This window comes from Zophobas morio, unplaced genomic scaffold (assembly GCF_036711695.1).
Source record: "Zophobas morio isolate AGI-343-1 ecotype UQ-CSIRO unplaced genomic scaffold, CSIRO_AGI_Zmor_V1 ptg000018l, whole genome shotgun sequence".
NCBI classification, from domain to species: Eukaryota; Metazoa; Arthropoda; class Insecta; order Coleoptera; family Tenebrionidae; genus Zophobas; species Zophobas morio.
In genome coordinates, this window is record NW_026972123.1 from 3,677,559 (window position 1) to 3,682,776 (window position 5,218).

Genomic DNA, 5,218 nt, shown 5'->3' on the forward strand with positions numbered 1-5,218 from the left:
AGTAAAATCATTGAGAAAGCACTACAAAGCCGACTTGTAAATTATTTTGAAAAAAATAACGTATTTTGCTCTTCTCAATATGGCTTTCGCAAAGATAAATCTACAGCTCTTGCAGTAACACACCTAGTAGCAAAGATAACGAATGCTTTTGAAAATAAAGCATATTTAGGCTCAATATTTTGTGACTTAACGAAAGCGTTTGATTGCCTGTCCGTTGAACTACTTAAAGAAAAACTTTTAGCTTATGGAGTCAGAGATACTAATTTAGAACTTTTAATATCTTATGTTACAAACAGAACTCAAATAGTAAGTTCTGAAGGTGGTTCCTCCAGTTATCTTCACTCACATTTTGGGGTACCACAAGGATCAGTGTTGGGTCCGACCCTCTTTCTTATATATATCAACGACATTTGTAATGTTACTGATGATGGTGAGCTTCTCTTATATGCAGATGACACTACCTTTCTTAAAGAACACTGTAATACTTCAAACCTACATAATATTTTGACAGATAATCAAGAGTTGTTAAAAACTTCATTTGAAAACTATAACTTAGTTTTAAATAAAAGAAAAACCAAAGTTATGATCTTTTCCTTAAAAAATACCACTAATTCTCGAGATAATGAGTGTGTAAAATTTCTAGGTGTTCACCTAGATTCCCGTTTATTATGGCATAATCATGCTGAACACATTGTTGCTGAAACAAGAAAATATATTTTTTTAATTAAGTCATTGCGTGATCATATCTCATTAAAGATCCTTCTTTCAATATATTTCGCATATATTCACTCCAGACTGTCTTACAGTATATTGGTATGGGGACATTCTCCTGCTGCTGAAAGGCTGTTTAAAATTCAACGTCGTGCGGTTCGAGTTCTTTCTAATCTCCAATATCAAAAAGATTGCAAAGAATACTTTTTCACATACAACATTCTTACTTTACCTTCTTGTTATATTTTGGAGACTTTGCTTTATGTAAAAACTCACTTGCATGAGTATAAAAGACGCGGTGAGTTGCACAGCTTTTCATTAAGAACTAATGACTTCTTACACACTGATTTTCATAGACTAGCTAGAAATAGAGTTAGTGCTACATACTGGGGTCAAAAATTTTATAATAAACTGCCAATCCACGTAAAAACTTATAATATTAATTTATTCAAAAACACTGTCAAAAAGTTTCTGCTCACAAAAAGTTACTACTCTTATCATGAATTTTTGAATGATGTCATTGTACTTAAGTAAGGTGTCACTTTATATTCTATCACATCTGTAAGAAATGACTTGTGCAAGCATTTATTGATATTATGTAAAAGCACAAATATATTATTATTATTATTATTATTATTATGCTTATCAGATGTTTAAAACATCTGCAAGATTTCAAAGCTTTCGGTTTGCAGATTCAAAATTAAGTTGTAGGTGAAACGAAGTTCACGGGGTCAGCTAGTTAGGATATAAAATTTTTGTGTCACAGTGTTTGTAACCAAACTCCTCCGAAACGGCTTGACTGATGTTTATGAATTTTTTTGTGTATATTTGGTGGGTCTGAGCATAGGTCGTAGACTATTTTTTATACCCCTAAGAGATAAGGGTGTCCCACTCAAAAAGTTTTTTTTATGTTTTGAACTAAATTTTTTATTTTTATTTTTTTAATATTTGGCACAAAAAATTAAATATAACCCTAAATTTTCACCCTTCTACCACCAACCACCATTTTTTTATAGCGATAGGTATGAGTGTCTTTTTTAATTAGAAATAGCTTTTACAGTTTCAACGAATACTTAGATTATATTTTTGTTGTAAATTATGTAGATATTTTGTACACAATGTATTTCTATTCTTTTGGATTTTTTTGGTGTTTTGAAGAGTGTGAAAACTTTTGTTTTTTTGGCACAATAAAGATTACTTACTTACTTACTTAGGTACTTACTTTACTTTTATTCAAAAATGCGCAATAGTGTTGCAAGATGGCTGTTGAATACCTACTTATAATCATTGTCGTACGATAAGTTTTTATGTTTAATTTATAATTTAATTTAATTATATTCATTTATTTTTTTATTTTAATTTAATTTTTTATTTAACTACCAAAATATTCACTAGAAATAATTTATGTGGCAAAACAACGTTTGCCGGGTCGGCTAGTGGGACGATAAAAATTTGTCAAATTTTATCGCAAAAAATGAATTACAATTAATCAAATCGATTTATAAATGTAAAAATGACAACATAACACCGAATCATTTAAGATTTCGAAAATCAATTGGCAAGAATTAAATCATCTTTCATGTTGGCAAATCTCCCACCAAGAGAAGGCGTTTGTTTCATGGATTTGCAATTTTTTAGTTTATCAATGTAACATGGAATCTTACTTTTTTCGAATAATTAAAGTGTAAATTTTAATAAATGGCTCAAAATTTTTACAAGATGATAAAAAAAAAATTTCGACTTCGAGTTTTTCCGTTTTGTTACATTACCTGTGAAAATTTGCCGTAGTAATGTATATTTTCTTACATCATATAGGCAAGTTTACCAAAAACTCGGTTATTTGCATTTTTCGCATAAATTTTGAGGTTATGTAAATAAAGTGTAAGTTCAACAGTTGTAGATCTTTATATTACCTACAACTTTGCCCTTTAACTTTATTCGATCGGACTTGTAGTTTTGCCGGAAATCGTGATAAACCGTCTTCTACCCTTAAAAGGACCCCCCCTTTCACTGTCCGACCTTAGATCGCCCGTAAGTTATTTTCCTTTAATTTTTGTTATATTTTCTTCCTTTTCCAATGGGTATTATCTTGTTCTAAATTTTTTTGGTGTCAAACATTATCGGCCTTGGCCTATTAAAATATAACAAAATTAGACTTACCTGCAGAGAAATAATTCGCGTCAGTCAAAACTGATCGACGCGGTGGTCAATTGTCTTGAGTTTGGTTTATGCATGCAATAATGATTTAGACGTCGTGCACGAACAGTCCAATAAAACACTGGGAAAGTTGTCAATCTCATATATTCACATTTTGTTCCATTGACTAATAATTGTAAACAAACTGTACATTTAAAAAGTAACTTAAAATTAGTATGTACAAACAACTAAACAATAAGATGTCGTTGCGGGCGTAGTTAGCGACCCCGTACTGCTGCTGGTACCAGTTAGGCATGTACCCATTCGGCATCTGGAACATGTTCCGGTTGCCCTGCTGGACCGCGGCGGGCGCGCTCCCCGCAGCGTCCTCCGACGGCAGCAGCCCGCCGCCCCCCAGCGGGCACTGGTCCTTCTTCACCAGCGTTTTGGTCTTCCGCCGCGGCCGGTACTTGTAGTCGGGGTGTCGCTTTTTGTGGACCTCCCGCAGCCGCTTCGCCTCGTCGATGAAGGGTCGCTGAGCAACCTCCACTCCGCCCCCAGCCGCTTGGATACTTCGGAGCTGCCCATCTCCGGGTTTTCTTCTGCCATCATGGTCCCCCACAGGCGGCGGGACCAAATGAAAAATGCGTTCATCGGCTTCACTCGCTCGATGTTCGCGCTCTCCACTGTAAAAAAAATATATGTAAATACACGGAAAATAGTCGGCAACTTTGTAACCAACTTAATCCAGTGCTGTGTAAAAATACATTGTCTTCATAAAATATTACATATCACTCGTGTTCTAGCACCTCTTATGAATGTAAAAATGCAGATCATAAATATAAAAATAAGTATTATACATAAATGTAACTTCACAAAACGTTATATAAAGAAACTATCTGCAACTGTAATTTTACAGAATACGATTGTACTTTTACAACTGAAATATGTACATTTCCACAGTCAGTATGTATAATTTACATACGTTTTATTTCTGACAATTTAAAAATTAATATAGGTTCTAGGAAAATCAAAATAGAAACTACGTATGACGTATAAAAGTATAATAAAGATATACAGATAAACAAAATGAATAAAAACGCAACACAGAAGAATAAAAAAAAAATAACATAACTGCAATTGAACAATACGCTTAATACATAGTTATATGGGGCCCACCAATTTTTCGCAAACTAGTAATTTAGTAATAGGTTTTTTTTTTTTGCTCTTTGCGCCAATTTCTGGGTACTGTAACGAAGCGAATTTTCGCGGGCCGGAAACCGTGCCGCGTACCGCGAGAGCCGGGGGTAAATTGGCGATCGCCGCGCCGCCGCGGCGGAAGAGGAGGACTCTTGCCTGAAACTCCAGAGAGTGCGGAAGTTTGTGGCTGCTGTTTTTTAGTTTTGAGAAGTGTGGTAGAAGTGTGCAGTTCGACCCTCCGACCTCCGTAAGTACCTTTTTGGGTCGCCTGCCTGTTTTGTACCGGTTTTGGAATCGCCGCCCCCGAGCGAAAGACCGTGTCACCGTCACCGCGTTTTTTTTTTGTCACCGTCGAAAGTCGACACCGTCGTGCACGCGTCGTTATCGTCACCGCGCTCCCCTCCCGGGTCGCCGTATCGTCTTCGCGCGATTTCCAGGTTCAAGGTCGCCGCCCCCAGAGCCACGAGGAGCCCGGCCTGAAGGAAGTCGCCGCCCAGGAGGAACGACCGTGCCGGGCATTTAATTATTTTTATTTATTTGTCTGTAGTTATTTAAGTTGTTTAGCCGTAAGTTTTATTATTTTAGAACGTGTAGCTGGTGGCAGGGAATAAACCCTATTTTTGTTATAACACATCCTTGCCGTTTTATTTATTATTTTCGAGTTTTCGCGGCGGCTCATCACCTGAATTCCGTGTCTCCGGCTTTAGAGCACCCCGGCGCTCCCTCCCCCGGAGAGGGAGCTGGCGCCCGAGCTACCGCCGCTCCTGACCGAAGGCGCCACCCCCGGCGGCGTGAAGGTAGCCGCATAAGCTTGGTCGACCAGACGTGTTACTGACATCAGCGATACTAGTCGACCCAAAGCTTGGCACCCAAGTACGCCGCCACCCCCTACGTTATCGGCGAGGTTCCGGACCGTCACCGGACCGCCCGTCCCTCCCATCATCCGGAATTTCGTCGCAGTACACTTTAAAAAAATACATTTGCACAAACTGTAATATAGGTAGGTATGTGATATTTCTTTAGGAAAGCACATATTCAACTTATGCTTGATAGATCGAAAATACTAGTTTGAAAAATTTTGTTTGAAACAAAATAATTAATTGCTAGCATAACATTATATTGCACGACCCCTTCAAATAAGTCGTGTCCTACACATAATGGTAGACCAGGA

At 37.3% G+C, this 5,218-nt stretch overlaps 1 pseudogene; it reads right to left on the minus strand.

Moving 5' to 3' along the window:
- Nucleotides 1-242: 242 nt before the first annotated feature.
- Nucleotides 243-3,525, minus strand: LOC135130796 (transcription factor Sox-2-like; annotated as a pseudogene).
- Nucleotides 3,526-5,218: the final 1,693 nt, after the last annotated feature.